This window comes from Microtus ochrogaster, unplaced genomic scaffold, assembly GCF_000317375.1.
Source record: "Microtus ochrogaster isolate Prairie Vole_2 unplaced genomic scaffold, MicOch1.0 UNK2, whole genome shotgun sequence".
NCBI classification, from domain to species: Eukaryota; Metazoa; Chordata; class Mammalia; order Rodentia; family Cricetidae; genus Microtus; species Microtus ochrogaster.
In genome coordinates, this window is record NW_004949100.1 from 25,615,164 (window position 1) to 25,634,927 (window position 19,764).

General features: G+C 38.8%; 1 protein-coding gene across 1 annotated transcript in view; it reads right to left on the minus strand.

Annotated features, from left to right (window-relative positions):
- Window positions 1-17,977, minus strand: part of LOC113458078 (POU domain, class 6, transcription factor 2-like) — a 229,440-nt gene extending 211,463 nt beyond the window's left edge. Inside the window, exon 1 of the mRNA XM_026788333.1 lies at window positions 17,934-17,977. The gene's annotated coding sequence lies outside the window, so the exon portion shown is untranslated. The remainder of the gene's footprint in view (window positions 1-17,933) is intronic.
- Window positions 17,978-19,764: the final 1,787 nt, after the last annotated feature.

The window sequence follows — 19,764 nt, forward strand, 5'->3', positions numbered from 1 at the left end:
TGAAGGGCATCTAGGTTGTTTCCAGGTTCTGGCTATTACAAACAATGCTGCTATGAACATAGTTGAGCATATACTTTTGTTGTATGATAGGGCATCTCTTGGGTATATTCCCAAGAGTGGTATTGCTGGTCTTGAGGAAGACCTAAATTCAGTTCTCAGAACCCATTCACCACCGCCTGTAACTCTAGCTCCAGCATATCTGATGACCTATTTTGGCCTCCACAGGCATCTGCATTCATGATTATGTGCACACACACACACACAATTAAAAACCAAATAAATATTTCAAAAATAATTTTAAAAGAAATATGCTTGTTAGGCTGAATAAACAGAGATTGACTGCCCTAGTTTGAATCCTAGCTCCACCCCTTGCCCATACACATAGAAATATTCTTATCGCATTCCCAAAGACCCCATACAAACTTCCAAAGTAGGAGGCAGCCAACAGTCCCACCCAGCTAAGAAGCTATGAACCAGAGCTCACATGTTAAAGCCATGCAATGTGATCAAAGCACCTTGCCATGATGCCATACAAATTACATCATTTAAACTCCATGGAATCGTGAGCTTCTGAGCAAAGCAAATAATCAAGTGATAAACAAGTAATTTGGCATCTTCGTTTATAATTGAGGGCTGTATGAGAACACAAGGACCGCTGCCATCAGTTCTGTTTTCCTCTTTGATCAACAACTGACTGCTAGACATCCTTCATTGCCGTCTCCCCTTTCTTCACAGCCTGTAGCACACATTCAGGTCAGTTTCAGCTCAGTGCTAACTCAGCATCCTGATCAACAACAATCTATACATTTGTTCCTCTGGCCACACCCCTCAAAAACAAGACTTCTCTTCTCAACAGACAGAGACAACTACAGTAAGGCACAACTAATCAAAACACAAAATTGTGGAGCTCTGTCCCAATAGATATATCTACAAAACAATCTCACACCTAAGGGAACATTATTAGTGTGTGGAGGCGGGGGGATAGGTGAGATTATAAGAGCCCAAAGATTGGGGAGTTTGCTGTAAGATTGTGCCTTCTGGTAATGTCAGAAGCTTCATATAGAGTCTCACCAATATGAGTGCCTAAATGTGAGCTGAACAAGCACAATAACAATGAAAATGCAAAGTAGATGGGGAAAAGCTCATGAAGCCTCGACTTTACACAAAGAATTATAGCAACCAAGGAACACTGAGAGTGGGAGAAATAATCTTCTCCAGGGAAGAGAAGGTTATCCAATAGCAAATGGTCAGGCCTGAAAACAAACATACAAGTAACATTATATAGATTGAGCAGGCTATATCTAGGTATACATGTGTATATACATATATGTATGCAATAACAATTGAAAAAGGTCACAAACTTGAAAAAGATTAAAGGGGTATGCTGGAGAGTTTCGAGGGAGGAAAGGGAAGGGAGAAATACTGTAATTATATTATAATCTCAAACATTTTTAAAGTAAAATGAATAAATAAAATATAATTTCTTCTAGTCATACAAAAAAAGAAATATTCTTATCGCAATATTCTTAGAATGCTTACTGTAAGACAAGTGCACACCACTGTTTAAGAAGAACGTGTTTGTAGGAAAGATGGCTTTAGCACACAATAGGATGTTATAAAGGGAAAATCAAATATGTAAGTAAATGTGGTAAATTTTAACATACTAAGGTAACCAGGTATGAAGGTGTATTGGAGAATTAATGTACAGAGAAATAACAGCTGATGATACTGTCATTGGTTGGGGTACAGAGGACAGGAGAAAACCTGGGTAAAACTGGAACTGTCTTGTTTCTGGAAAGGAGAAAGAAGAAACAGAATTAGAAATGGATGGAAATTTTTTTTAAATTACCTTATAAAGTTGGGGTTAAGAAAATTAAAGCCCAGCAGAATGATATATGCCAGTAATCCCAAAATGCAGGATACTGAGGAGAGAGAATTGTTAATTTGCGGTCGTCTTGAGTTACACAGTGGGACTCTATTTCAGAATAAAAACAAAAATGTAAGCAAGCCACTAGGTGAGTTCAGGAAGTATGGTCGGTACTAGGCCAGTGGAGAAGAAATGTATTATACTGAGAAGTGGGCCAACAATTGTTAACAATAATACATATTTCAAACAGATAAAGGAATTCTTATTTTTAATTCTGTTTCTTCTTTTTCCTTTCCCAAAATGAGTCAGTCCCAGTTTTACCCAGGTTTTCTCCTATCCTCTGTATCCCAACCAATCACAGTATCATCAGCTGTTATTTCTCTGTATATTTATTCTCCAATACATCTTCATACCTGCTTACCTTATTATGTTTAAATGATTCCATAATAAAGAAATGAAAAATATTTTAATGTATGGTCATGTTAATTATCTTGATTAGATAGGCATACAGTATGTTCACATGTAGCAAAATATCACACTGTATCCATAAACATGTACAATTATTGTTTCAATTAAAAATATAAAATTCCCTTTAAGAGAGGCACACTCAACAATATCCTGTAAAAGACGGAAGTGGATAGCCTCTTTCTTCACATTTTCACAAAAGCTGGAAGTCAGACGTGAGCAGAAGTGGATGGGAAGGTCTTAGAAGCAAACAGTCCATAAAAACAAGATCTTCTCATGTTCATGACGAACTTTCTGAACACCAATCACTGGGCTCTTTTTCTCCATGAATTATTTTACTGAGTTCTCACAGTACCCATTGAAGTGGTCACTTTCTAATTTGTTTTTGACAATTTCATACATGTAGACAACACATTCTTGTCATACCTGTCCCTCCATCCTCTCTCACTCTCACTACTGTCATTACCGCCTGGTTCCCCCAAGTCTCCAGTTCATTTTTATTTATGCCTTTTGGGATTTGGGGGGTATTTTTGTTTAATTTAGTTTATGCTTTGTAATACTTGTACTTTAAGCAGGGCCACTGGTATGGGTCTCAAGTGTGACGCTATCCTCCAGTCGCTACACAATTGAAGACAATTATTTACTCTTGTTTTGCAGCCTTGACTGCTATAAAATCCTGTGGGCAAGGCCCAATGATTTCTCTCCTATCTCTGTCTAAGTGTTTACTGGCTCACAGGCAGGCCCTGTGTAGGCAACAATACCTGAAGTGAGGTCATGAGGGCCACAGTTCTATCAAGTCCATAAGAGAGCATTTCACAATTCCCTCTATGTTATTGGCTCTTATTGTTTTCCAACACCCTTTCTATTACGTTTCCTGTGCTTTTAAAGGGGGTGGGACAAGTGATTCATTTAATGAATGTTTAGAACCCTACAGTCATTTGTTCTCAGCACCTTGGCCAGCTATGAGTTTCTCCATTAAATGCAAAGAGGAATTTCTTTGATGAAGGCTGAAAATACCACTAATTTATGGTGGAAGAAGAGAACTTCCTACCAATTGCACAGCCTCATGTGTACGTCAGGAATGGGAGCCCTAAGCTGTAGCATCATTCTGAAGCTATGTGAAAGCAATCTGGAAGCAGGAACTACCTGCCAGAGCCAGATGGGGTGAGACATGGAGCCACCACTCAGTTGGTAGGAAAAGCCAGGCCTGAGGGGTGGAGGTTCTGGAGATTAAGCGCAGTGACCTGGGGACGCAATGACTGGGACTTGGAAGGTGCAGGAGGAGGTAAGGGGCATGGCGGAGAGGCACCACAATGCTTCTGCTTAAGGTTCCAGAGTAAAAGGAAGAAAAGCAAGGAAATTTGAACAGGCAGGATAAGGATTCAAGGTGAAGGTTTAGGCTTTTGAACACCAGGGTGCGAAATAGAGGTGAGGACATCAGAGAGTCTCCTGTGCTGTCAGAGGACCTGCGATACAGGGCTCTGAGGCTGGAAAATGCAGAAGTCTTGGTTTTCTCATTTCCTCTCTGTTTCAGCCACTCCCCAGTTTTGTGTCTGTGTTGCTCCCTATTCTTTTAACTACTTCTCCATATGTGTAGAGGATTTGTTTGCAACTCCAGAGCATTCTGTAATGAAACCATGAGCAGAGTACCCCCAAACCCCCCAGAGGGGTTCCTTGAGAGGGAATGAGTAGAACTAAGGCAACCCAAAACTTCAGAGCCTCTTGAGAGGGGCACCTACAAAGTTAGAAGAGGGCCAGCTGCTATAAGTTCTCGTACTGAACAATCAACAAGCCTCTCGGTGCCAACAGCACTTCCAGAGGGACACAAGCATTGTTAGGTAATAGCAGGGGGTTAAAGGAAGATGGTATATATAATGAGAGAAAAACCCACGGGGTCTTGGCAACTCTTTTCAACTTTTCACTCATTCTAATATGGTTATGAGCCATTTTCAAAGAAAGGAAGGAAATAAGAAAATAAAGAGGAGGAAGGGGAGGGAGATAAAAGCTTCTGAAGATATCTAAACCTAACATACAGGAAGTCAGGACCCCCTGTCATTCAAACACCCCTTGCTCAGCCTCTCAATCTGACACTACTCCATCAAGATGCCAAGAGTACCACTTTCCTGCGAAACAGGCAGAAAGCATCTACACAGAAAAAGGATGGAGAGAGGAGCCTCAGTCCTCTGTTCCTGGCTTCATGCAAACTCTCTCCTCAGTCCTGAGAGAGCAGATTCATCACCACCTTGATATCTGATGTGGTCTGGCATCCCTGGCCCCAAATTTACAAGAGGAATCATCTTTTCCATTGTGTTTTTTTTTTCTCGAAAGAAACAGAAGTCCTCACTCCTCATGCTACGTAAACTTTTCTCTAGTAGGAAGAACCCAAGATAAAATACAGGTACACAAGAAATCACAAAGTTATAATTGTATATTGAAGGTGACAGTCTTCATTAAGCCTTATAAATTAGAAGCCAAAAATAATTTTAGAAATTAAAGAATGTTACTTATTGACCCTCAAACTTTAATATAATTAAACAAATGCACAGGATGCTAACTTTTTAAAAACGATTAATATTAGCAATTTGTTATAAACTTAAATGACAGCTGGTGAGTCAGGGATGAGATATTTTATCTTTTGTTTAAATGGTCACAAACGTAAGTTGAGACTCTCTGTGCAGTACTGTGGTAAGCCAATAATCAGACAGATGCATAGGGGCAGCATGATCTTTTATATTCAACACTTCCTTTACAAGTATTTCCCAATGAAGATTTGGTTCATCTGGGAAAGGAAGAATGCCACCAAAACTACTAGAGGAAGAAATATGCAAGCAGATGAGAAAACTTCCAAGATCTATGTGCTCAAAATTTCTGCTGCCCCTTCTGCCATCTAAGGCTCTTTCATGCACATGTTAAACTCAATGCCACTTCTTTCTCAGATGGGTCCTTAGAAGAGATGTCATCAGTCTGCAGCTCAGAGCTTAACCATGACCAGATAGATCCCTTCCCTTTGATTCACAGCAGGCATTGGAAGGAGAAATGTGGGTGTGGAGATGTGGCAGACATGACCCAAGATATATTATACATACATCACTGAATACAGGCCAAGGGAAAGAAGAAAGGAAGGAAGGAAGGAAGGAAGGAAGGAAGGAAGGAAGGAAGGAAGGAAGGAAGGAAGGAAGGAAGAACAGACAAACCATGTACTGTATTCCTTTCTGTTCCTTGTGAACTTTCAAAGCAATAAATACCTTGTCGAGGATCATTTCAGGAAACCACTGCATTGTTTTCTGTGTATTCATGGGGTCTGAAAATATTAAGTTATGAGTTAAAATTAAAGGAGATATTTTGGAAGTATATTCTTTTAGATCCTACAATTATAATGGAAATGCAAAAAAGACTAAAGTTTTGTGACAATTTCAAACTACTAGATAGAGAAGAGAAATTATGTCCTCAGCCACACCTACCATCAGGATCACAAATATTTAAGGTGCTATTGACAGGAAAAAATGAACTTAGGAGGAGGTAAGCAGAATAGAAGAAACCCATGATCTAATTCAGTGTAAACAAGTAGAATTGAAGTAGGAACTGAGATGGCACAATATAAACCCGCTTTCCAAAATTTGATTTAAGATAAGTCTTCAGTGATGTCACATTGCCATAATTCTTAATGGTAACATCAAGGACCATAATTTGTGCCTAAAGTAAGCATATATTAAGCATTACTCTTTCCATAGACAGCGTTTAAGGCCTTATTTCATTTTGTGGTTTTGTGTACAATTAAGGTTTAGCAACCCTGATACCAGCATTTTTATACTAAATTCAAACTTTGCCACTTATTGCCCACTTGATACTGTCTTCTAGGCTCAGCTTCCTGATCAAGTAAACCAGATGGCACCCATCTATCTCACAGACCTCCTGTGAGGATTAAACCTTTGTTGCAAAGTGTCTAACACCTACTAAGTACTCACTAGCTCACCAGCTTACTAGTTCACAGATTATCATTAGTGCTCTTGATTTGAGACAGCTGAATCTTTAACCCTTTTCTGTTGTCTTCTAAAGGTGTGTGTGTGTGTGTGTGTGTGTGTGTGTGTGTGTCCATGTGAGTAAGCCATATGCGTGCAGGTGTTCACAGATGAGAAGTGAGTTCTAGAGCTGTGGCTGCCAACTCTGTGTCAAGGCCAATGCTGTGATTTGCTGTTGAGAGCCTGTTCTGAGCTGGAGGAGGCAACAAACTGTTCTGATGCTTACAGGTGAGGATGGCTTGTGAAACGCAGAGTACTTATCCTGGCATCTGGGGGAGAGCAGAGGAGGGGAACTCGTATTTCTCCAGTGGGCAGTTCAGCAAATCAATTTCTAGGAATCTCTACAGGAAAAGCTGTCATGAGTAGTCCCTACGAGTCCTTCTCCCCTATATAATGATATTTTCTTTATGTTTTAGTAAGTAAAACTTGCCGGAAGATCAGAAAAGCAAAACAACCAAGCCACTAGAAAAGTCTTACCTCTACCAAGGCTGGGCGACTGAACACTGAGCTGAGCCTGTCTCCTCCCGTCTTATATTCCCCTTTAGTGCTGGGATTAAAGGTGTGACTCCCTCATACTGAAATTAAAGGTGTGAGCCACCACCACCTGAATCTGTTTCTGCATTGATTTTGTGTAGCCCAGGGTGGCCTTGAACTCACAGAGATGTGTCTGCCTCTGTCTCTCAAATCCTGGGATTAAAAATGTGTGACACCACTGCCTAGACTCTAGTCGCTTAGTTTTACCTTCTGATCTACATTAAAAAAACATAAATAAAATATCACTATACTGCTAAATAGAAGATTTCATTATTTCCAAATTCTCTTTCTTTTTCATGTACTTGAAATAACGTGATTAAGATCCACAATCACAGATTTCCTAAAAGAAATGTAAACCGTAACTTCTAATACGTTCTCCTAAGTATTCAAGTAGTAGACATTTTGCCTACTTATCAAAACACCAAGTTAGTAGAATTCAAATGGTAATTCTGATTAGTTTTGGTTCAGTCTTCTCTCAACTGTATTATGCAATGCATAAGAGAGGTGAAAGATTGGCCCGATACAAAATGAAATATAGAAAATAGGAATCTAACTGGGAGCCATTCCCATGGATTGCTTATTGTCTTCTACTCACTAATCTAGGTACACTTATTGTGTCAAACGCTGGAAGCACCGTTGTGTATCCTACTAAGTAGCAGTGAGGCCCATGTTGGAGTGTTTGGCGTGCACTTTGGTCAGAGGAGTAGCTAGCCTGGTTTTAGAGTCATGACATACCCAGCTGACAACCAATGCCATTAATCTATCTTTCATTTCTTTAAAAGATTTATTTATTTATTATGTATACAACATTCTGCCTCCATGTATGCCCACATACCAGCAGAGGGCGCCAAATCTCATTACAAATGGTTGTGAGCCACAATGTGATTGCTGGGAATTGAACTCACGACCTCTGAAAGAATAGCCAGTGCTCTTAATCATTCAGCCATCTCTCCAGCCCCTATCTTTCATTTTTAATATTACACTTGATCATCTATCTTTTTGAGGGCTACTATTGCTGTGATGAAACACCAGGACCAAGAGCAAGTTGAGGAGGAAAGGGTTTATAAGGTTTACACTTCCACATCGTTGTTCATCATTGAAGGAAATCAGGACAGGAACACAAACAGGGCAGGAAACTGGAGGCAGGAGCTAACGCAGAGGCAATGCAGGGGTGCTGCTTACTGGTTTGCTCAGCCTGCTTTCTGGACCCAGAATCTCCAGCCCAGGAATGGTACCACCCACAATGAACTAACCCCCACCCCATCAATCATTACTTAAGAAAATATCTTACAGCCACATCTTCTGGAGCCATTTCCTTAAGTAAGTCTTTCTCCCCTCAAGTCTTTCTCCTTTTTAGAACAGCCGCCACAGTGGGGTGGAGCCAGACAGAGCCTAGAAGACAAGGTGTGTGTGCTACAGAGGCCAGAACCGGAGAAGCGACTTATGCTCCCTGAAGGAGCCAGAAGAGAGTGAGTGAACCCCAAATAATTGGACATTCCGTTATTTCTACTGTTAGAGTTTGGTTTTGCTTGGCGCAGACTGTGAAGTCTCCTAGTTCTTCCCTCTTGACGGTTTTTAATTTAATTTTGGTTCTTTATCGGCGTCCACAATTGAAAGACTTTGAACTTTGAAAAAAGGTTTTGAATTTTTAGAGAGATTGGATGTTTTAAGGAGACTGAAATTTTGATGTGTTTGAATTTGTGAAGACTGTAGGACTTGGGCTGGAGAGATGGCTCAGAGGTTAAGATCACTGACTGCTCTTCCAAAGGTCCTAAATTCAATTCCCAGCAACCACATGGTGGCTCATAACCATCTATAATGAGATCTGATGCCTTCTTCTGGCCTGCAGGTGTACATGCAGACAGAACATTGTACACATAATAAATAATAAAGAAAACATTTAAAAATACTGTGGGACTTTTTTAAAATTTATTTATTTATTAAAGATTTTTGTCTCTTTCCTGCCACCGCCTCCCATTTCCCTCCCCCTCCCCCAATCAAGTCCCCCTCCCTCCTCAGCTCAAAGAGCAAACAGGGTTCCCTACCCTGTGGGAAGTCCAAGGAACCCCCACCTCCATCCATTTCTAGTAAGGTGAGCATCCAAACTGCCTAGGCTCCTACAAAGCCAGTACGTGCAGTAGGATCAGAGACCCATTGCCATTGTTCTTGAGTTCTCAGTAGTCCTCATTGTCCGAGATGTTCAGCGAGTCCGGTATTATCCCAGGCTTTTTCAGACCCAGGCCAGCTGGCCTTGGTGAGTTCCCAATAGAACATCCCCATTGTCTCAGTGTGTGGGTGCACCCCTTGCGGTCCTGAGTTCCTTGCTCGTGCTCTCTCTCCTTCTGCTCCTGATTTGGACCTTGAGAATTATGACGGGTGCTCCAATGTGGGTCTGTGGGACTTTTAAAGTTATTTATGTTTTTAATGTGAGCTCTTGAGGATGAGTAAGAAAGGAAAGGTGGCTCACACCGTCAATCCCAGAACTCTGTAAACTCAAGGCCATCCTGGTCTGCAGAATGAGATCCACAGCAGCCAGGGCTATACCACACAGTGAAATCCTGCTTCAAAAACAAAAGAAAAAGGAAAGAAAAGAAAGGTGTGGCTTGTTGGTGACATGTTTGTGTTTTGAGTTGACAAGGGGTCAGTTGTGCTGGCTGGACTAATGTCAACTTGGCACTCAAGCTAGAGTTATCTGAAAGGAGAGCCAGCCTCCATAAGAGCCAGCTATATGGTGTTTTCTTGATTAGGGATTGATAGGGAGAGGGCAGCCAATTGTGGGTGGTGCCATCCCTGGGCTGATGGTCCTGGATTCTATAAGAAAGCAGGTTGAGTAAGCCTAGCATCAGCTCCTGCCTCCAGATTTCTTCCCTTTTGGGTTCCTGTCCTGACTTCTTTCAATGATGAACAGAAATGTAGATTTATAAGTAAAATAACCCCTTTCCTCCCCAACTTGCTTTTGGTCATGGTATTTCATCATAGCAATAGTAACCCCAACTAATACACTGTCTCTTAGCAAGGGACATGTATGAGTTCTTTTGCAAAAGCAGACCCCACTTAGAAGATTCTGGAACACATTTGTTTACACTAATTGGTAACAGGACTTATTTTTAAATATTGGGTGCTCAGCAGGAGAGTACTGATCATCCATAAAATGGAATATTACAGAAAAGAATGTAGATTTAGAGCCAGACATGGTAACTCATGCCTGCCGACCCAGGTTTTTGAGAGGCTGAGGCAAGAGTAACTATCATTTGAGCATGGAGTTCCAGGAGACCTTGTCTTTTTTAAAAATGCAGATCTATTTTTAAGTATATGTAGTATTCGGGGCTGGAGAGATGGCTCAGTGGTTAAGAGCATTGCCTGCTTTTCCAAAGGTTCTGGGTTCAAATCCTAGCAACCACATGGTGGCTCACAACCATCTGTAAAGAGGTCTGGTGCCCTCTTCTGGCCTGCAGGCATACATATAGACAGAATATTGTATACATAAAAAATAAATGAAATAAATATTTTTTAAAAAGTATATGTAGTATTCAATATATGCTTATAAATATATTCAATAAATTGCAGAACTCTGTAAAATATGAATGTACTCAGGTAGCACAAATATTCTCTATGCTGATATATACATGGAAGCTTTCCAGAAAGACAGATAAAAATTGTTAGTGAATAATAGTTTGAAGAGAGAGAAATAAAAGGTACTTTGTTTTCCAATTTGTATAGTTCCATCTTATTGAAACTGTTTCCCAAAAGTATGCTTTATTTTATAATTTCTTTTTATTGCTTTTATTAAGCTATATATTTTTCTCTGTTCCCCTCCTTATTTTATAATTTCTTAAATAATTTCTTAGGTAGCTCATCTCAATCTTGTGTGTATCTAAACTGTGTATCACTGTGATGCCACTTTCTCTCTCCCTATTTAGGAGAAATACAGAAGAAAGAAAATAATCCCAGCTTGTATGTTTCAGCACTTGTCGGAAGTAGCTACATGATAGAAATGTATTGGGAGACAAACCTGATTTTATGAGAGAGTGGAACAGTCATTATCTTTTGCTTCTAGAAATCAGTGTGTTCAAATTGCAACTTGGAACGTTTGTGTGCTGTTTCTATATTCTCCTCAACAACCTAGTTGAGAAGAGTGCTTCAAAGTACGTACCTAATATAGTTTTTTATATATTAAATTTAAGAGACTTAAAACACCTTCAGAAAATTTAAATCTAAATAAATAATCAAGCACTTCAAAAATCCTTAGTGTGTGCGGTGCACATATATGTGTTCATGTGTGCGTGTGTGCATGCATATGTGTGTGTGCATGTGCTTGAGTGTGTGTGCTAACTGGATTGCCAAATGCACCTGTTTCATTCTTATATTTAGGAATTGGAAATCTAAGTATGTTCAATCACACACATGCAAAATGTTTTCCATAAAGAAATCACAATTTTAACTCTTGAATATAATATTAATTTTCTACAACAGAACGAATATAATTGTTTTGAATTTAAGCATGCTTTTCTTTGTCCCCATAAGCCTTTGATTATAACTCTAGGCATCTTTTGCAAGAGCAGCATCAGAAATGTGCTAAGAAATGAATCCAAGAATACTTAAAGTCCACTCTATTGAAGAACATTTTGAACCTGAGAAAAGGAATGCAGCAGAAATCTACTTTCAAGACTCTGGACATCTCTGTTACATTAAAAAAAATAGAAATGTTCAAACTTGGAGTTTTTATATTGCAGCCAAATTTCTACAAAACCTCCTATTTTTCCCAAATTCTGACCTGGGGCACTTCACCCCCCAATCATCACTTGTGCTTTCCATTCAACCAGCATCTTGTCAAATCTGGCTGCAAGATTAAGTTTCCCAATTCAGAATTCAATATTGTAACCCTAAGGATATAAGATCCAAGCTGGAACATTCTGTTTTTTTAAAAAAAAAAAAAATGGATAAAATTGTTTCAGCTCAGAGACCACAGTTGGCACAGACCGCAATGATGAATCGTCAGGACTGACACTAAGTGAAATGAGTTTGATGTTCTTGGCTTTACTCGTGCACATTAAGCAGCGTTTTACATTTGTCCCAACTCTCAACCTTTTGGAGGAGAAGCTGAAGGAGTCCTATGATCTGTGTTATGGTAAGGTTTACAGAATCAACAAGCTCTGTCAGGGCTGTTTGTCTAGCTTTTTTGTGTTTTTCTCCATTCCTGTCCATGCTGGCCTTCAATTTTAGAGAAATAGCGCTGAAGATTTTTTTTCCCATACATCTTCAATATTGTTGAGGCTCTTGGTATCCAAACTTCTGTTTCTATATAATGCTTGCTTCTCTTGAAACTAATGCATTTTAATGAAAAACCATGGATGTGAATTCTGCACTGAAACCTCTAAAGTTTAAAGAGAAACTTAACCTCTCTAAATATGATGCACTTTGTTTTCTTCAGAGGAGTTCTGATGAGAATCTTTATTTTAAGGGACATCTAAGCTTTTCAAAATACAACTGTTGGCGTCTCTGAGTGTTAGAGAAATAAATTTTCTTCTTAAAATAGTTTCTAATTATTCATGTAAAAAGCAATGTTGACACAAAATTAAGCCCTAGAAACACCCACTGTGGTAGGTTGTTCCTTCAGAGCTTCTGAACACTGGTCAAACTATGTCAAAATTTCCCAAGGATGTCTGACAGTGTTCTTCAATTCTGACATTTATGTATGCCAGAAACAGAAAAGGAGAGCTGTTTTCCTGCAATTTACCTTTGGAGATTTTATTTTTCTTAAATTGTTTTCACCAAATATGATCTCAGTTACAAAGTCAGCTGAAGTAAAATTATGAGATAACAAAAACCACTAAGGTAGTAAATGTGTTGGGATTTTTTGCTCTTCTTTAGCATTTGTCTCTCCTTCTGGTGCCTTCCTGCCTGGGCAGCCCACCAAGATTCACTGTTCATTTCTTACTTATTACTCTGACTCTGGATCACAGTGGGAAAGAACAGAATGGCTGACAGGCATAAGGCAATGAAAGGAGAGAGCAGATGCCAGAGCAACACTCTGGAGCGAATTATCCTTCTCATTAAAGGTGGTCACACATTTGTTTGTATCTTTGATCCCACGAATGGAGCGCTGGTGATTACATGGGAACATCTTTACTCAGGAGTAACCTACCTCTCAAAATAGGTGAGATTTATTCTGTTGATTTTTTTACTCACTGCCCCAGATCCTTTAGTTAGAAGGGGGCTGCCAAAGACAGTGGTGTTGCAGTTCACTGGAATCTGAACCCAATATCAACAGCTAATCTGTCTGGTGAGGAAAGAGTCCTTCCTATCACATGGGAGATTTAAAGCTAGTGGAAAAAAAGCTATTTTCCAAAGACCAGCTGGGTGTAAGAATAAAGTATCTTATTATCTAAAGACAATCTAGAAATTTTTTTCATATAAATAATTAAAGATGCTTTCAGTCATCTTACTGCTGTTATTTATTTCAGGGGTTTTTTTTGTTTACAAAATGTTAACTCGGAAATAACAATGTGCTCATTTATGCAGATAAATAAAATTAATACAAGCTTAGGTTATGAAGAAACTGAAGTTATCAGGTAAAAACTAAGCAATGTTCACCATCATTGGCTCACACTGTGGGACTGGAAGAATAAGAAGACGATGGGAAGAGAAATGGAGCCTTCCTAAAATGAGACGCTGGTGCCTTCCTCTGAATACCATCCTCAAAGAGAGACTCAGAGAGATGCACAAGAATTAAAACTGATACAAGTCTCCAGCGTAATCTCAGAAGAACTCAAGGCAGTGTGGCTCAATAGAGCTGTTTCCACGTGCTTGAAAAACAAGTCCTGAGCTGTCGTTTATTTCACTGGAACACAGTAGATCTATTAAGAGGAGGAAGGAAAGTAAAAAGGAAAGAAGGGGAGTGGGAGGAAGAGAAAAGGAAAGAAATGGAGAAATAAAACAGTAATGCTGGCTTCCATTTCTATTTAGAACAGCTATACAGGTTTTTTTTAATAAATGAAATTTAATTTAAAAGTGGTATAATTTATATTTTCTATTGATGTTCAATTTATGGCCAATGTTTACCTTTCCCCCACATTGTTTCTGTGCGTCTGATCCTTTTATCTTCGCATTTTATTTCCCACTTTAATTCCGCTCTTTCAAATGTTAGGCAAAAGCAAGAGCTCAAAGAGCACAGTGCAGCTGAAGAGCAGCGTTTGTCCACATTTGCAGATGTGTTCAAAGCTAATTTTGATGCCAAAAAGAGAAAGATGTTTGAAACTGCTCAGTAATGCGCAGTTTGCACAGCAAGGCAAACATCTTCCTTCCCTGACCTCCAGCCGCTGCTACTCGGGATTTAACAGGCAGCTCACCACAAACTTTCCTTCACATTCTTATTTCATGTTATTATCACTGCACCAATGACATGACTTCATAATTTACAAACCCACATCAATTTAAAAATATTAAAAAGACAGTAAAATTAAGAACACCAGACAAGAATCATCTAAGTAGCATTAAACTGGCACCTAAATTTGTATATTGTAAAGAGTTTGACATCAATAAGGACATAACACAGGTTAGTGAATCTAGCACCATTCTGTACCCTTAGAAAACCTTACCATTGAGTTGTATTTTACTAAAACACTAGCCACCTATAGCACCATGGGAAGTGTATTCTCAGCTAAATTTGAGCAATAATCATTTCACATCCTGAAACGTATACACTTATTGAAGCAATATATATCAGTTTTAGAAAAAGTCATTCAGATCCACGTGTGTAAGACAGGGTTAGGTAAGTACCAATGCCAAAACTGTATATATTTGGCATGAAAGTCAGTTTAAGAAGACCAATGACAGTGTGCATGACATTGACTGCCTACTAGGATCTTCTCGCTAGGCAACCTCGACCTCATGGCAGCTTGAATGTGGTTCAGGTAAGCAGATTATTTTTAGTATTACATTGACTATTTTCTGGAACAAGAAAAGATGTAAATAAATCTGTATTTTAATTGTTTTGATACTAAAACACAACTTCTCACTTGTTTTATCACCAGAAAGTAAAGGTGAGAGAATATGCACAACCACAAGTCAAATACGGGACACACAGAGACAACAGCCTTTCTGAGCTATTAACACGTGCTTCTAATGTACAACTGAGAAACACTGCAAATTGTATAACTCTATGTGGGGAAAAAAAAGATCTATTTTATAGGGAAGGAAAATTGCAAATGCTTTTGAATACTTTTCTAATATTATGAGAATATACAGCAATTGGTGTCTTCATTCTTGCAATGTCCTCTGGAATTGCACCCATGACCTGGTTATTTCTCTCCCACTACTGGCAAATTCCTAAATATGCTTAAAAAACACTTTTAAAGAAATCTAATTCAACTTATCTGTTGTTTTTTTTACCTAATATAACACAGCATCTACTGGTAATATTTGCACCCTAGTGCAATAATATTGCAATATAGACCTGTGCTGCAGCCCAGGCCCTCAGGGCTGCACATCAGGATGGTAGACCTGCCAGTTTCTCTGGGGAATAAAGTGCCAAGAGTATTAGACAGAGTGACCAGTCTCCATGAGATGTGCAGAAAGCAAAACTGTAAAAACAGGCTGCAATTCTGATGGACTCGTCTGTCACTCACAATCACAGGTCTACAAAAGAGAACAGATGAAGTAAACATTTAATGACCATGAGAGGTGGGTATTTAAGCCTTCGTTTTTAAATGATAATTGGAACCCATGAGTCAAAGCCTCCTTAACTGCTGAGCTCCAATTTATTTGAAACTATCTGAAGGATAACAACCCAGTCTTTGAAACAAGGGTTTAGGGAGCTTGCTACAGACAATTACTATCAAAAATCTGATTTGGTTTCTGAAAATTGTATGAATGAATCGAGTTTCTTGGTGTTGATATACTGGGCAGAGAGCTTGTTCTTCCAAGTCTAGACTGCTTAATTGCTTGCTTGAGGGAGGGAAAATCCTGAGGGAGAGGCATATATGAGCAATATCTGCTGTGTGAAGCCAGAACTCTCCCAAGCTAGATCTTGCCCAGAAATGCAGAAAGGTCTGATCTTCCCTTCAGTTGAAGTGACCATACACATTTGATCCTAGAACTGAATGAAAAAAAAAAAAGCAAAAATGACCATATTTCATGGGAGCCATTTAGTACTTTGAGTGAAAAAAAATAGCTTGAAACTGTTTATTTGCTTCTCCAAGCCAAAGCCATTTAGAAACAAGAATTGGAACAGAGGAGAGGTAAAAATAAAAACACCAATATGCATTCTAGAAGGAGCAAACATTTGCATTATCAGAGGGGACTGCCCGCACCTGCCGAGTAGGTAGGTGTTAGAGGGTATTTAGTCGGGGACTTGGAAACAAAGCCTTCCCTGCTGGCTATGAGGGACTGCAAAGTAATTTTTTTTCCTTTTTCTTTTCCTTGTGTTACAATCAGTTACAAAAAAAAAAAAAAAAAAAACGTTGTTATCTGTGCTGTAGTAGTTAAAATGAATCAGTTTCAAGTGTTGATTACGTCTATTTTTGTCTTTGTAAGCATGGATCAATTTAGACTTTTATGGTATACATGAAAGACTGTATGGTATTTCCCCTTCTCTTTCAATAGTGTTTCAATTTTAAATTTAAAAAATGAATATTCCAGGGTGTGCCTTTGAGCACTGAAATTCATATCATTTTCAAAATAACCACTTCTATAATTTCTATCTTAAGAATAAGCATGAATTTTTAAAAGAAACAAATAATTTATGAAAAATAATGCCAGAAAATGTAGCTATTTGAATGCAATTATTTACAAAGTATCCATAACAAGTCACTAGCATTAGTGTGGCTTCTGGATACAGACTTTACGAGATTCCTGGGGTACACACAAGACACAGCTAAGGAATAAGCACAGGTACTTAACCCAGACAAATCAGAAGGCTTGCATCTGTAAAATACACACCGGTTCATCTTTAACGGGACATAATTCAGCATTTAAAAAGTATATACTCTTACAATTGATTTCCAATAAAAAAAATCTTAAATAACAAACTAAAAGTATTCCTTCTGATTTTTTCACTAGAAACAAGTACAGAAAGGGAATCAGAGTGTTTTTTTCCAGTACTAAGCACCATAACTAGCTCATGGAGAAACAGTATATGCAACTAAAGAAAAGTTTTATTAAACAGGACAAGACAGCTGCCGTGGATTCAAATTTTAATCATATACATAAACCTCATCTTCTTTAGCAGATATTTACCTAACTCCCCATAACAAAATTATCTGGGCTCCAACTGATATACTTTTCTGTCAGTAAACACAATAAATACAGCAGGTATCAGCGGTATAGAAAATTAGTTGCATGTTTTCTCCTGACAAGGATATGAACACAGTGTTCACTTTATAACATGCCAACAGAATAAAAAAAAAAAAAACTTCAGAGTTGAAAATGATTCTTTTTTCTGTTCAAACAACCATATGCTTCTTTTAAAATACTGTGAGCATGTGGAAATATAGTATTATATAGCTGATATTTTCCATCTACGAATGCATTAAGCGATCTACCTTCAGCCTCCTGGAGTGCTTTGCTATAATTTGTTTGGAAACAGAATGAGAAGGTCTATCATTACTGTGTAATTAACAAGCAGCAAGTACACCTTATGTCTCCACCATACCAGCTTGCCTTGACTGGAAAGTGTGCAAAAAAAAAAAAAAAAAAAACCTAAAACTTTTTAGAGTGCATAAATATTCGTAACCACATTCTGATTTACGAGTTAACAATTCTTAAGCAAGCATAAAGAACTTAGAGAAAAATTTAGCGAAAAGCACATTTAAAAGAAAAACTGTATAGATTCCTTTTTTTTTTTTATTTTTTTTTGCGCACCCCACCCCCATCACCCTCCCTCCAGCAGGGCACTGCTGTTCCTTTCAGCACTTCGGTTATCAGAAGGCAAATGAAAAGACAACGAGCCTCTCCTCCTCTCATTTAGCCTACGACGCAAACATTTAAGCACAGACAGAAAGTACCTATTTAACAGACAGCATCAGACAGAGAGAGCAGGACTCACTGACCCATTTGGAAGACAAAGACGACAGAGCAGCAAAGCTCTGAAAATCAGCTTGTGAGGCCTCTGAGAGACATCCTTCTGGCATTTCATCACAGCTGCTCCAGACCAGTTCACCTCCCTGGATACAGAGAGGAGGAACTAAATAGAGCTGTTTATTAAAGCCGGTGTGCTGGATTGCATTAGGACGCACGGGCAGGCCACCTGGACCTTTCAGATTGTGGCGGTGTTTAATTTGCAGCCTGCCCCTCTGCAGCAGAGCAGGCAACGGCTACTACTCCATTTCCCAGGCTCAGTCACACACCACCGGGGCTAGAAGTAAAGGCACTTGTATCTGTGTACTTATATTTTCCAGAGAGAGAGAGAGAGAGAGAGAGAGAGAGAGAGAGAGAGAGAGAAGAATACAATCCAAATAAAAATATTGACTAGCACAATAAAGAATTGTCACTACTGCCTAGGAAGCATGGCACTTTATTTTCTTCTCATACTTCATTTCTTTCAGAGATCACAATCTACACAGAAAAAAAAATAAATTCTTAAAATGAAAGTTTTTCATATTCTGCCCAAGTCATAAATTTGCTATGCTCTTTGAATTTCTTGGTGGTGGTTTTGTTTTGGTTTCTGTTTAAGAGCATCGCACTGAAGTTTCCAGCCCGGCTTTCCTAGCCTGATTTAATGGGCGCCTTTTGCCTTTCGCACTTTCAGCACTACGCTGGCAGGTAGCTGAAGACGCAGATAGAAAGATGGTACAGTAAATATGAATTATGTGAATCATATGGTGAGACCCTTGTGGAAAAGGGGGAGTTGAGAAATGGCTGACTCCATACCTGACCAATTACAGCTTGCATGGTCCCCGTGTCCTGCTGCGCTGGGAGATCGCAATCCATCATATGTTGTCTTTGAAAAGGAGAATGGGGGTTTCTGGCATGCATCTGTCAATCAACTTCTGCACTCACAACCATCACCAAAAGCAAGGGGGGAAAAAGTCAAGCTGCTCCACCAAATAGGATGAGACTGTCATGTGACCTCCGGCAGAGACGTACACACATTCACTACCTCCATAGAGCGTAAGAATTTTCTGTAGATATGAAATGACATTGACAAATATCCAATACCAAGTAAATAAAGTGAGACAAACAGCTACTCACCAAAGACAAAACGTTAGCTGTAGTCTTCTGCTAAAGGTACATAAAACATAAAAACGTGAGGATTCTTTTTTAATGTGCTAGAAATATATTTTAAAATAAAAATAACTTTCATATAATAATTGAGTCTTTTTACAATATAAATTTTAAAATAATAATTCATTGTTGGACTTCTCTTAAGCTGTCCCTTGTGATTTTATTTTCCAAACTTCTAAATGACCTTTTGACAATATGCGGTAATCTTCGTCGTTTTATAAAAAGTCACCATTGTAGAGAAGCTTAAAATATTAACCATTATGTATCACAGATGCCCTGATATTTGTTGATTGGAAATGGATATACAATCATTTGTGTAAACTCAAATATAAAATATTCAAAGTGTGTAAATAGCGGTCACTAAACTTTTCATCTTCCAAAAGGTTAGGGAAGGATTTACTTCTAGCTCACCCAAACTGATGTACCGTAATGACAAATACTTCCACTTTTTCCCCATTTAAATAAAGCTATTTGATCACACTGTGGGGCAGCTTGCCGGTGCATTGTGAGCCATCTAGTACAACACCTGAAAATAACCAAGTAGCTTTTTAACCCTTTCAGGATTCCGAACCTGTCTTTGAAGACAATCCTACAGATACAGCAGACTTGCTCGTTGAAAAGCCCACATCACAACTGGCACTATTTATTCAGTGACGT